Source organism: Rhinolophus ferrumequinum, chromosome 4 (genome assembly GCF_004115265.2).
Source record: "Rhinolophus ferrumequinum isolate MPI-CBG mRhiFer1 chromosome 4, mRhiFer1_v1.p, whole genome shotgun sequence".
Lineage (NCBI taxonomy): Eukaryota > Metazoa > Chordata > Mammalia > Chiroptera > Rhinolophidae > Rhinolophus > Rhinolophus ferrumequinum.
In genome coordinates this window covers 51,001,965-51,017,436 of record NC_046287.1, presented here as the reverse complement: position 1 = coordinate 51,017,436, position 15,472 = coordinate 51,001,965, and positions in this window count along the sequence as shown.

The following is a 15,472-nucleotide window of genomic DNA, read 5'->3' as shown; positions in this document are numbered from 1 at the left end:
TTTTTGTAGCCCTATTTTTGTGACCAGTGTTCACAAGACTACTGTGATGGTTGGACTAAAAATAATCACATGACTAAATTCTTCTACTTTACATGGCTAAGTACATACTGGATCGTGAGTCATTTTATTTTTGTTTAAGAAAAAATAGTTTGAATATGAAGACCAAGCAGAAAATTGAATCTCAACTTGTAAAATGAAGCATGAAATGCTGTGAAATTAAGATGTAAAATCATCCCAGCACAGCCTAAGAAATAGGAAGGGAAAATGGACCAAGCTCCTCTCTTCTTAAAGTTTACATGCCAGTGTACCAAGGAAGGGATGTGTGTACAGGAGGAATAGCAATGTTTGGGATGAGGAAAATACCTGAGCATTCCTAGTATCCCTGTTGTTCTGACTTGAAATAAATTTACATTATTGAAAACTCTGGTTCCCTTCAATTCACTAAGCCTGCTTTTGAGCAGCTACTCTTGTTAGGCAAATGTCCCAGGTACCACTAGGATTGCAAAGGAGAGGGAAAACGCTCTTGGATCTTGCAGTCTGTTAAGGATCATAAACATATACCTAGAATAGAGACCATAAGTGCTGGAAGAGACTTACTCAGTGTCCAGGATATTCAAATGAGGAGGGCATGGTGTCTGGTGGTAGACAAGGTACAAGTGAGATGAGCTCTACAGTTTGAATTTGTGAATGAACACTGAGATTGAAGCAAAGATAGAAAGAGTTTGCGCAATGACCTTTCTTATAGAATGTGTGTAGAAAAAAGGGAATAGTAAACCAGATACCACATTTGGGGTCTTAGTGTGGATGACCATAAAAGCCATTCAAAGGAATTCACGTTACCTCATGAGAGAGTCATTGAGGAGGAATAGAAGGTGTCTCAGTAGAGTGCTGACATGGTGAGAGCTAGCTTGTCAACCAAGGAAAGAAGCTGGAGGATTTGGGAGGTGGGTGGGGGAGGCTAGTGAAGCGTATCAGGAGAAAGATCATTGGTATCTACTTCATTTATAAATAGCAAGTTCTAACTTTCTCCAATTTTTACTCCCTGCTGTAAGGAGCTTACAAAATGACAATTTGGATATCTGGTTAATAGCCAACTGCCATTCATCTATAAAGAGTGGGGATGTGTTTGCAGGTTATATGTGAAATCTTAACTGGAATCCATTTTTCACATGAGAAAGCTGAAGATCGAGTGATTAAGGAAATCTGATTCCAGTCCTAACATTTCCTACCACTTTGTGTTGCTGCTGTGTTATTATAATAATACCTAATAACAAGAATTAGGTATTATTAGTACTTGTACTATCAAACCCTTGCTTCTCAAGGGTAAGAATCACCCGGAGATCTTGGTAAAATGTGTTCAACTTGGGTCTGGACTGAGATTCTGCATTAAAGTTCCCAAGCATTGACAATGATGATGGTCCACAGACCACGCCTTGAGTACTGACTGATACACTAAAGTACTTTCTTTTTGCATTACGTATTACAGGTAAAGCAGTTGGAAATGGGGCAGAAAAAGATGCAATATGTGCAAAAGTAGCATCTTTATTAAAAATAGTAATGATAATAACAATGATGCCTTCATTTATTTAGTGTGCTACAGTGTACAAATTCTTTTAGAAACATTAACTCATTTGCCACTATCCAAATTACCTATGTATTCAACCACTATCGCACTATCATCTAATACATTTATATATATATATGTAATTAAGCTCATTTGCATATTACTTTCCTTATAAATTTTTATTCAGGATGACATTTAGTGATAACTAAAAAATTCAAAGGAATAACTATCTGTAATGAAAAAGTTTATGTCCTTTTGTGTAATAAAGTAAGGAGAATTGCACCCTTATTCACCATGTTACCTTAAATCCAGACTGCAATTAAAATATATGAACTCTGCTTAAGTACGTTAGCCAAAGCATATGGATTTTTCCATAGGCAACTTTCTTAGTAAAGAAAAGTAGTTTGCAATAATAAATACTGCCATTTCTGGATTGTTTTTTTCTCTCAAAACATGTCAATGTCAATTTACATCAGTTATTTCCCTACATATTTTTCTAAAGGTAATGCCCAGATAGTAAAGTATTGAAGAAGAAAATTGGGAGTTTGTTTATAATTGTATACCAGATTTATCTCCTATAAAGTGGATCAAAAACTACATAATAAGAGTCCAACTGACCAATAAAAAAAAAGACTTATACATTCAATTTCTTCCCTTAAAAAATCAAGTTCACCTGGGGAATGAGAAAGCATGAAAAAGAATCAATTATTCAAACTCTTTTTCTCAGAACCAGGAATAATAAATTTGTGTCTTTTGCCACTGTTACTTATTCCATGAAATATAGGCAGCATAGGTGGGCAACTTGGAGGGCTGGCTATGCAGATTTTGCCAGGCCAGGATATTTCTATGGAACATGAAGCACTAGTCTAGCCAGGACTGGGATCTTTGGTGATGAGGAGTTCCAGGTTATTTTGAGTTTTATCTGTTCCCTTTCTTCTCAGACCATAGTAAATGGGATTTCAATTCACAGAGCACAAAATAAAATTTTTGATTGTTTAAAATATCATCAATGTAAATTTTAACATCTTCCTTCCCTAATTGGACCAACTCCAACTCTACTGAAGATTAAATAGAACATAAGAATTAACTGAGATAACAGTACAAACTTTATTGAGAACAGATAAAAATCTTCAATAAGGAGTATACAGGTAAGTGAACACTAAGCAGATATGCTCAGGACATAAATAATTCTGCTCCAAAAACTTGTTTGGTTTTCCATAGGATAATTTAACTCATGATAGAACACTTAGAAATCCACCTTAAAAATTAACTGGGTTCAAGTCCATCTGACTGAGTACTACACTTTCTAACCAGGGTGCAGGGTGCAATAGATAACACACTTCAGATTTGAAACTTGAAATTCCAAGAGCAGGAGCCTGCAGTGCTGGGCACACCTGGTGCTTCTCAGCTCTGAGCCACTGACAATGGCTCCTAAGGCAGAGGATGACTTTAGGGAGTAATCACAGTCTGAGGGCAGCAACAGAGAATTCAGAATCAGGGACGCAAGTATTTTTGGATGATGTGGAGGGGCAGGCCTCTCAGTTGGTTGCAGTGGCTCAGTTCTACTCTTGCTTAGTTTCTCTACTTTTTTGACTCAAATGAAAACCATTCATGAAATATGACTTCACACACACTAGTATTATTATAACCAAAAAGACAGACAATGGCAAGGATGTAGATAAATTGGACCCCTCATACATTACTGTTGGGAACATACAATGGTGAACCATTCTGAAAACAGTTTGGTAATTCATCAAAATATTTAACAGAGTTATCATATTATCAAGCACTTCCACTCCTAGGTATATACATCCCAAAAATGAAAACATATGTTCACATAAAAATTTATACAGGTCTTTTTAGCAGCATTGTTCATAATAGCCAAAAAGTAGAAACAACTCAATGTCTGTCACTTAATGGTGCATCCATACATTTTAACATTATTAGGCAATAAAAAGGAACAAAGTACTTATACATGGTACTCCATGGTTAAAATTTAAAATCCTTATACTAAATGAAAGTCAGTCACAAAAGACTATATACTATATGATTAATTTATGTGAAATATCCAGAATAGACAAATTTTAATAGAGCTTAAAAAATAGCATGAAAACGGTGTTTATTCATAAGAGTCAACATAAAACGGCCCATGAATATATCACTGAGTGGTTAAAAAGATGGTCTTTGTAATCAGGTAAACTCGGCTTCAAGTCTTGTTTTGTCATTATTTCCTGAGTGACCATGCAAGTGTGTGTGTGTGTGTGTGTGTGTGTGTGTGTGTGTGTGTGTTTCACCTATAAATTGGGAATACTGATGGCTACAGCTCAGGATAGTCATAGGATTATATGTAATAGTGACTAAAATGGAAAGCAAGAAAAAATAAAATTCAATAAACAGTAGTTGTTACAGAGATTCACTTTCAAGTTAGTAAGTGGTTATTCCCTACATTCCATATGTAATTTTAAACATCTCTTCCATTTATTATTAAAAAAAAAATCTGAAACTGAATCAGCTTAATGCTCTAATGATCCTAACTTGCAGAAAAGCTAGGTATACTAAATCTAGCTATGTCATCGAAGCATGACAATTATCCCAATGAGTTCTTCCCATATTCTCCTTGATCCCTAGTTAAGATTCCAATAGTTTCACCTATAATCCCCCAGTTCCTTTTTCCCTAACCATCCTAGTAGCTCATTTTCATTTAGGTATAAAGATACCCCTGTAAAACTATTAACAGTTATGTATATATTGACATAAATGTTAGTTGTATAGACAGAAATTTTATTGTATATTTAGTCCATCTCTTTCAGCAAAACACTGCATCTTCAAGAACAGAGAGTGTATTTTCTGACACCATAAAACTTACAGTACAGACTTGCTGCCCAGCTGGCTGGTTTGAGGGACAAGGGAAAGCCCCCAAACCTGTTGGAGAACTTTGGCCAGACATACCTTGATGTACATACAGCTCCTGCTAAAATAAGAGAGACTCTTGGAGCCCACTCTAGACTAATGAAACTTCACACTCAACTCACGTCAATGGGTCCAGACATTTTGTTTTTGCCTTTTACTTCACATGGTTATCCACACACACACACACACACACAAAATAATAAATTCTACTTTTTACTTACCCTTTCCTTGTTCCCAACAGTATGTTAATGCATACGAGGTCAGACAATTAAGTTTGTGAACTCATCCTAGAAAAAGTGTTACATACCTCATTGCTGAATATCACTACTGTCACCTTCGAAGTACTCCCCTTGGGAAGCTACGCACCGATGCCAGCGCCTAGTCCACCCTTTAAAGCAATTTTGGAACTCTTTTTCTGGAATGGCCATCAGAGCTGTCATCATATTACACTTGGTGTCCTGAATGTCATCAAAATGTCTTCCTTTCAATATTTCCTTTATTTTCAGGTAAAGAAAGAAGTCACTGGGGGCCAGACCAGGTGAGTAGGGAGGGTGTTCCAATACAGTTACTTGTTTACTGGCTAAAAACTCCCTCACAGACAGTGCCGTGTGAGCTGGTGCATTGTCATGATGTGAGAGCCATGAATTGTTGGTGAAAAGTTCAGGTTGTCTAACTTTTTCACGCAGTATTTTCAGCATTTCCAATTAGTAAACTTGGTTAACTGTTTGTCCAGTTGATACAAGTTCATAATGAATAATTCCTCTGATATCAAAAAAAAGTTGCAACAAGTTCGCAAACTTATTTGTCAGGCCTCGTACAACATAACAAAATAGAGTTAATGTAGGTAATGAAGACAATCGAAAGGTAACACGAAATGTTGAAAAGTAAAATAGAATCTGGAGTGAAGTTAGATTGCAAAATGAGTCCATAAGTTCCTCTGCACCTTGCTGGAGCTAGGTGATCAACCGAGATTGAAGAGTTGTAGCAGTCAGAAAGGAGGAAATGACCAGATGTACAAATTATAGCGTTCCTAAGTTATAAACAAAGCAGGTGCTAAAATGAATCACAAAACAACTCTTTCTGATACTAAAAACAGAAAGAAATTTCTCCTGTGGATTTCATGTGATGAATATAACTGTATGAGGAAAACAATGAATTAAAGGATAACATTCTTTCAAAATTGATAGTCATTAACTCATTTGAGAAATATTCCAGCATGCTACGATAAAAGCAATGGTCCAAAGAAAAAACAACATTCATGTTTACAGTCTTCTGCTTTTCTGGTATGTAATGATAAACCATTCAGCTCTTGGACAATGTACATTACACTTTACGATATATGAATGATATATTACATAGAAAGACATCTATGTGCAGAAATAAATGCAATTGAATTATATTGTTCACATGCTACATCTTGCATTCTCCTTTTATTACATCAAAAAAGTGATTTTTAAAGCACTTAATTTTGGTTTTCCTTAAAAAACATTTTATCCATCAATAGATAGGATTTTTAAAATATCTTCCATTGAAGGAAAGATTGCATTGATTTTTCTCCTTTAACGTACGAAGGTATTTATAATAGATATCATCAAGTTGGCATTATTCCTGCTTGATTGGATTCATGGTAGTACAATAATAAAGGAACTTAGGGAACAGATTCTAAATTAATTGGCAATTTGAACTTTGAATGATCATTGCTTTATGCCTGTTTGGGAAACATGATTGCTGGATTTAGAGATGGATAAAGACAAACTGCTCTGCTCTGACAAACCATTCTTCTAAGAAAATTGAACTGTTCTTTTTCCAACAGGGTAATGATATCTAATCCATCGAGATGTAAAAACTCTATAAAAAGGCCTCTTTACAGAGCACTTCGGTCAGCCGGTTAAAGAAAGTGAGCAATGTTCTTAATGGAAGATAAACGGTTGCTCTATAGGGTTTTATCTGTCACACTAATCTCAAAAAGCATCTCATATAAAACTAGAGTTAAAAAGGCTGTCAGAGCAGGCTGCACCACTCCGTAAACTAAAACCCGGAGCTTAACACCCCAGCGCTGCACATGTGAAATGTTTAAAATATTTGGAAGAAAGCTTTTCCCTCCACATTAGTCTAGGCATACTCAGTGAACCTGATGTGAGATAATCCAAAACAATTCAGGTTCAACAAAGGTTGGGAAAATATTGTAGTAGACATAAAGCTTTGATGGAAAGCTTCTTTGATCTGAAGATTATAAAATACACAGTTTCTAATCTGACAAATTTGGAGCTGCAAAGCACAGTATCTAAACATTCCTCTTTTGTCATAACAGTTTAAACCCTTAAGAATGTGATTTAAACCATTGGGGATCAAAGGTCACCATGCGATTTGTATGAAAGAGGAAAACTGCCTCAGACACCTTGATAGAAGTATGTGAAGGTCATTAAATTATATAAAAGACTGTCGCTTACTATTGGCCCTGCCAGGTCACCTTCAGTTCAAGGCATGCCAAGTGCCCATTTCTTCAATGCAATTAGGTAAAAGATGAAACAAGGCTCTCTCTCTTTCTCTCCTTTTACCTTTATCTCTACCTTCCCATTTATTTTTTTTCTCTAGTTGAAGATTTAAATTCCCTTGTGACACAAAACTAGTGTCTATAGATTCCCCAATAGCTACAACTAAACTCTTAATAAAAATACTACAGAGTTGTAATTACATGCTTTCCATACATAATAGGTTTTACCCAAAAGGCTTAGATAGTATTTTAACCAGTGATGCCCTAAGGGAAACAGAGAAATGGCCATCAATCCTGACAAAATGAACACATTTGTTTTTCATGTGAAGCCAAATGAAATTTAAACATGTGGTGTGACCAAATGTATGTCTTCGATCCCTCTGATGGAAGGAAGCTTTATGCCTAGGAACACATGAAGACAAAAGCATACTAACCACAGTTACCTTAACTTTCTCAAACTACTACGACAGATAGAGCTGTGGTCCAAGTATGCAAAGTATCTGACGGGATCTTTATTGATTATTAGGAACCTGAGTATAATTGATGCATCCCCAAATCATAAATGCACCTCTTTGATATTTTAATAGAACTATCAACCATGTGCTCACGTGGGCAGCAGAAACATTGTAGAAGAGATGTTTGATATTCAAACTTAAAGACATATATTACATACACCTCTATTCTACCTATCACTTTGGCTATAAACATAGGGGGAAAAAAGGTTGGTTTCATCAGAGAGATTTAGAGCTTCATTCAGTAAATGTTGTTTCCCCACCCCCTCAACTCCAGATGGTTTGGAAAGTCTAGAAAACATGCATTTTATTTCTCCCAGAAATGTAAAGTTAGGAGGAATCTTCCAAAATTATCTGCTCCAAGTAGCCAGATTTATGTATGTAAATGTCTATATGTTTCAGGAAACAGATATTCTTTTCTTAAATATTTTATAAGCAAATTAACCTATAAACTGAGCTTGCCAGATGACTAGTTCAGCATCTATTTCTCAGGAATAGTGTCAGAAGACACAGGTACATAAAATTCAATCTGAGGGCCCTGTACTTCAGGTTTCTATCCATGCAGTGGTTGCGAACCTCATTGGAATTACGTGTAAATACACAGTTCCCCCTGAAGGTCCAAGCCCTTCATTAGGTGGCTCCAAAGAGGTTCAGGAAAATCTGAAAAGAGTTCTGAGTGTGGACACAGAGTTGATTTCAGGGAGTTGCATCTGAGAGCATCCTAATAAAAGTTGGAAAGATGGTATATCTCCCAGAGGGTAAGACAGAGCCACAGCGTCACCAGGGCCAACCCTACACAGAGCTGACCTCCAGCACTGTGCAGCCATTCATTCAGCATGTATTAAATGTCCTGTGGCTCCTGCAGAAACACTGTCTCCGCCATCACAGAGCTCACAGTCCCTTTCCCTAGTACCTGCATGTCAGTTTTAGTTCTGATGTGCTGAGCCAGTTCTTGCCAAGGGCCTGGTCTTCTCTATGGGCCATATGGATTTGCAGTTCTGGTTGAAATTCTGGTAAGAGTGAGAAGTGATGTTCATGTTTTGCATTCATTGCGGGAAGCAGCAGAAAATTAGCATGCCACTTTTTGAATACAATGTAGTGTTTATGTAAGAAAAAATAGAAATCTACTTAGTGGAACTTTCCTATCAAAACTTGGTTGGTATTTTCTTATCAGAACCAAATAAGCTCCTGGAAGTAAATGGTTCTCTATCTTTATCCTGTTTGTTACCTTGTCTTCCTGCTACAAAAAAAAAAAAAAAAAAAAAAGTAAAAGAATAGATTTGTTCAAAATGCATGGAACTAGCAGCTTAACATATCAGAAATCTTAGCTGAAATATTCATCAGGTGACCAGCTATTATTTTTGAGGACACTGGGGAAGCATGAGAGGACTTGAAAAGGGCAAACGTAGTGTCTATATTTAAAAATCGGATGAACAATGACCCTGGAACTACAGGCGTCAGCTTATTTTTCTTACCTGGAAAAAGTGGAGCAAATCATCCAAAAATCAATTTGCAAGCACCGAGGAGAGTGCATAGTGCTAGATAATAATTCACAGACTGTCGTGAAACAAAATGTTGTCAAAGTTTTATAATTTCTTCCTACAATGATGGCCTGGTAAATTAGAGGACAAAAATGGCATCATATTTCTTCACTAATAAAGTTTATTGTTTCCTATAACATTTCCATACAATCTCAGTAAATATGAACTAGGACTGGAGGTCATAATAAAGTTACATGGGCACAGACACAATTGCGGTGTTTCAATGATATATTAACCAATGAATAATTACATTTCAATTTTATAATTTAATAAAGTGAGATTTTGTTAGAGGTCCGTTTGGGATCTAGTTTGATTTAATATTTTCAAATTTACCACATGGAAGATAGGCTATACACCTATTAAATAAACCAACAATAATCCAAAAAGTTTAATTATCACCTTCAGCAATAGTATTAGAATTCAAAATAGCATGAAATAATAAAGAAAGTTTAGCAGCATAGGAAAAGGTACAAGAATATTTCTCATGTTGAACATTAAGAAAAGAAATCTATAAAGAAAGGACCTTGAGGGGATTTCCAAGTATAAATAAAAAATAATAAAACGATGTAGGATTTGAAGTGGAATACATGTGGATAATTATTTAACAAAATAATCATTATAGAAACAGATCATGCGGGGAAGCATTTGTATATGATCAAATTCATTATTTACATTTAAAAATAATTATTTAACAAAAGAAGCTTTCCAACAAAATTATATAGGGTTAAAGTTAGCTAGTACTAGATGAGGCAAAATTTTAGCATCAGACTATTAGCCCTTTATGGATAGGAAATGGGTCTCACCAGGGGACAGAGGTATGTTCTTCCCTAGTAGATACTCAGTGGATATGACAGGATTGGATGGAAGTCATCCCAGCACAGAGAGTTTGTACATGTAAACCATGCTTCTCCGTGCTATAATGCTGGTCCCAAACCCCTGCCTGTCCTTGACTGGACAGGAACTGAAACTGAGAGTAACTATTTAGAAACATTTGGAACATTTTGACCTTGTGATTTTATGTCGCTGAATTCAGTAATTAAAAAATGAGGCTGGTATTTTGTACATTTTGTTTTTTCTTTTCAAGTTCCTAGTACTTCACTTCTTTTGCACTTTACAAATATATGGTTTGCCATTAGTTGGAAATTTAAAAATCTGGATAGTTCGAGAAAAGTTGATATAGAGCACATAGAAAGATTCAGTTATAAATATGGTTTAAACGTAAGAAATAAGACCAATCAGTGCATTATAAATCAATGACCATAAAATGATCTCTTTAATGATCTTTGTTTTGTGATGTAATCTTCCTAATTTTTCAGGGTTATTTTTAGTGTCTTTTTCTCTTCCAGAACACTTGAAGCAAACTTACCTTTTTTTAGTGTTAATGGTCATGCTAATAATGCTTTTCAAATTGCTCATTTTAATAGATTATTTATTAAACTATCAAGCAATTCTGGTCCTGGCATTGTTTACTTCTAAGGTCAGTACAGAATCAGTTGCTAGGTGCTATCCATGATCAAAAGCCTTAAATCCACGCAGATTGCCTATTTGTTTCCCCTTATCTATAGTCCTATCACTCCATCACAGAACACAGTTAAAATGGTCTGACAGAGGGGCTGGAGTGATCCTTCACACCTTATTTCTCTAGGGTTAGGCCTGATTGGCATCCTCTTTTATCTACCACTTTTCATCAAAATCCCTGTCTCCCACAAGTCACTTTACAATAATACATAATGAAAGGTCTTCCATATGCTAGAGATAATGAAAGATATATATATATATATATATATATATATATATATATATATATATATACACACACACATATATGTACATATACATCTATATATAGTGCCAAAAAAGGTATATACATTTTAAGAAAGGAAAACTGTATTAAAATTGTAATATTCAATATATACCAATAAGAATAGAGGAATATAAGTCACATTTGACTTTTGCATTTACAAGAGGTACTCAAAGTGGTTACTGTCAGCGTCCAGACACTTCTGATTATGGCAAACTACTGCTTGAGCAACGTTGACCAAAATGTCTACTTGTATACATTTTTTTGGCACCCCCTAGTGTATATATACATATACATATATATATGTATATGTATATATATATGTGTGTGTGCATATATATTACATATATTATATATATACGCACATATATATGTATATGTATATATATACTTTGGAGATATATATACACACACACATATATATCTATATATATACACATATATATGTGTGTGTATTAAACTATCACACATATATATCGCCAAAGGTTAATAGCCTGATGGACAAAAGTTCATACTATCTTTTCCTTCTACCATTATCATAACACTCTGTCTTTTGACATTCTCAAGGAATGACAAGAGGATACATTAACAATAGTGAGTTAACATGAAAATTATGTTGGTGTTGCTAATTGCAATATATATACACCAACCTAAAAGAACCACATGGATGGCCAGGCATTTGTCTGTAAGACCCCATTTTTAACACTGTGTTATAGACTCTGTCGAGGTAGGTCCTTTCTCCTGTTAGGACCAGTCTTGAGGGTTTTTCAGTGATGGCCCATAGAGCAAACATGTAGGTATGACCATCTGAAGAACAGAGCACTGTCCTAAGCTAGGATCCAGGGCCTCATTCATATTTTACTCCTGTCTGACTAATTCAGAGAGGATCATCTGGTTTCCCCTCAAAGTCTCAAAACCGGAAGACTGACTCAAACCCTGTAGCCCAGTATTCAAGGACCTTGCCACTGTACAACCGTAGCACTCAAGTCTCTGCTTCCAGTCCATCCAGATACCCGAAATCTGCTGTGCTCTCCAACCTCCAGGAATACCCTCGGCTTCGGCTCTTACTCCGTTATCAATCAACCTTCTTCCAATGGCATCCTACCCATCCATCAGGGCGAACCAGCCTCATGTCTTCTATGAAACCTTCCCGGTCAGGGCCAGGCCAAGCCAAAGTCCCTTCTACACACTTCTACAACATTGTGATTACATATTTCTGTAGTGTTTTTCACTTCTTGTTTATCTCCATGACCCCACACAGGCTCAGCTCCTTCACAGGCTACAGCAATGGCCCTTGTCTTGGTCTTAACAGTGCCTGGCACAGTGCCAGAAGTCACAAATCCTGATGAGCACATGTGCCCTCACTCTTTTTGAGCACAGCCTCCTCAGTTTTTGGAGACTTAAAGCACCAGACTTCAAGCTCCTGGACACATCAGATGGAGTTGACTATGAGTGGTCAGCCTCTATAAAGGAATTCCATCAGGAACCTGAAGGACAACTAACTACCCCATGTCCCATGTCTTTATCATTCTTCCCTACTTACCAAAATGTAAGTGTCACTGCTCGTTAGTTCTCTCCTTAGAATGGTCACTTAACCTGTCACTCTGTAATTATCTGTGTTGATATCTAATTCTCTTTGCTGATATCTGCTCACAGGTGTTCCCCCTTCCCAGAGTTTTCATTGCCTCCTCTGAAATACTTCCCTGCATCATCTTCGTCCTAGCTGTATCCAGAAGCTATGTCCCTCATAGCCCTCTTCAGGTTTGTTCCAAAGCCTCAGCGTCAAGGAATCAAGCAATGAGTTATTTTTCTCCCCTAATATTGCCTCTATACTCTTCCTTCTTCACATTTCACGTTATATTTCTGTTCACTCAAATGTCCTGACATCCCACCATGTCAGTGTCACCTCCGAAGCTCCTGGTTGGCTATCCAGTCACTGAAAGTTTTGTCATAAGGATGACAGTGTTATTCTATACCACAACTTCCCCCAGCATCACAGAGTTCTTCGATATCCACATGGAATTTTCTACATGGTCATTTACAATGACCTTCTTCTTTTCAGATTCATTCATCATCACCCATAATCAGAATTTGCAGCATCTTATCACAAAGAATTTATTCTCTCCATTATCATCTCAAGTCTGGCATTTTAATATCTGATGAACAGTATCCTGATATGTCAATTTTCACTCCCTTGTACCCATTCTACCTTCTCCTAAGCCTCCATGCTATGCATTCCTCCATTTTCTCATCATCTATTAGATCCTCTTGCCTTCACCTACTTTTCCGCCAAATGTGGTGGCTATTATCGGTCACTTGATCTAATTCTCACCAGAAATCTTAGTTTTCTTGAACCTCCACTTCTGTCCTCACACTCCATCAACAAAATACCAACCCTAGTTCATCCAGAATCCTGAGGCAGAGAGCCTACAGCCAAGTGATCCATGCTTTGAGAAACAAAAGTTAAGAATTTTAAGAAGGTCCCACCAATATGGTGTCCAATGTCCACCCACTATGTGCTAGCCATCTATTGTGTGTAGAATGTTGGGGAAAGGAGGACACATGCAGAGCTTCTCATTAGCCCTTTCATGCCCTTTTCTGGACCTCTATTTTCTCAGCAAGGTTACATGGGGATTAAAATGGATGAATCTTTTTAAATCTATTCTTTGTATCTTTTCCTACCTCCCTTTTTGCAATAAACCTCTTATTTTTAAATGAAATCTTATTAAGTAACCCCCAAGAATAAAAAAAATAGATGAAAGTGATAAAAGGGACCTTTAGGCAGTACACATTTTAATTGTTTGGCAAAAATAAATGCTTAATTTTTACAGCCCCAGAAACACCTGTGTGTAGCCAAGGACTGTACAGAGTCCATTTTGACAACTGGTGTCCTATACCTTTGGGCTACAAGTTTTATTATAAAATAAAAAGGACAAATTGCACAAGAGTATACTTAGTATAGCTCCATTTATAGATATGTATGTATATAAATATACACTCACATTTATATGTATATATACATATATATTCTTTAATAAATATAGAATATTTCAGGAACAACAAGTATAAAAATTAACATTGATTTTCTTCAAAGACCAGGAAAGTGTAAGCGGAAGAAATTCCATTCTTCAATGCAATTGAATTTATCTTTTTACAATAAATGTGTTATTTTCATCATTTTAAATAAAAGAAAAATAAATCACCAGACTTAAAGTTTTCTGAAGTACCTTTCAGCACTAAGGTTCTGTGATTTTGTTTTCTGTAACCCATGAGTCAACCTCCCTTCTTTTCCCGTAGTGCACATATCAAAAATTATTTGTGAAAAGAGCTCCTCTAAATATCAACAGAATTGTTTCTAGAAAAGAATTCTCAATCAGAACGTGCCATGGGTTGAATTTTGTCCCCCTGAAAAGAAATGTTGAAGTCCTATCCCTAGTACCTCATAATGTGACCTGATTTGGAAATAGGTCATTGCAAATATAATTAGTTAGGTTAAGATGAGGTCCTACTGCAGTAGGATGGGTCCCTAATCTTTATAAGAAGAGGAGAAGGACACAGAGAAAAACTGGCCATGTCAGGACACAGAGATACAAGGAGAACACCAGGTGAGGACAGAGCAAAGAGGGGTGATGTAGCTACAAGCCCAGGTATGACAAGGATTTACAGCCATCACCAAAAGCTGGGAAGAGGCAAGAAAGGATTATACTCAGAGCCCTCAGAAGGACCCAACCCTGAAAACATCTTGATTTGGAAGTAGCCTTTAAAACTATAAGAAAATAAATTCCTGTTGTTTTAATCTACCCAGCGTGTGATACTTGGTTACTGCAACTCTAGGAAACTAATATGCAAGCCTACTCTCTCAGTAAGGCATAGCTCCACATCTTTACTATTTTCCACTTGGCTGCCTGCCCTGACTACATGCTGAACAGTTATTATAAACCCTATATAGAAGGCATAGTAAGTGGTCTTTTGTGTTCACTGACCCTTGGATTGAAATTCAGGACAAAGAGTTGAACTCAAAGATCAGATCTTTCTATGTCTGGTATGAAACCATGTAATGTATGTAATGTATGATGATAGAACAGCTACAAATGGAATTATATTCATCACATTGCTTTATTGGAGATCAAACTGAATCTATAGTGAGTCATCGATTAGATTTCCCCTCAACTGTCAGTAAAGAATGGAAATGAACCATGAATATTTTATATGAAGAAATCATCAATTTGGAAAGAGCCTCCAAAAATAAACACATAATGAGGGTCTGGAGTTATTCTTCCAAGACAAAGTACATTAGATTTATTTTAATTTTAAACTGTTGTCCCTATAATTCTTAGGCAGCATTATTTCCCCACTATATTTCCAGTATTAGACGATATTCTATTTCAATTCATCACTGAGAATAAAATAAAACACTTCATATATGAGAGGAGAATTTCAAGGATAACTTCATGTGCGATGTGACACCCACACAGCTGACCTAAAAACGTATCTAAAGTTGTTACAATAGCTGTCTTTGAATTTAGCCAAAAAGAACTTATAATTTCCTGTCAAAAAAAAAAAAAATCTCAGCTTGGTCTCTGGATCCTATAATTAGTCAGTTTTCAGATTTAAACTTTTTTCTTTTTTTGTTTGAACCTTCTCTTTCTA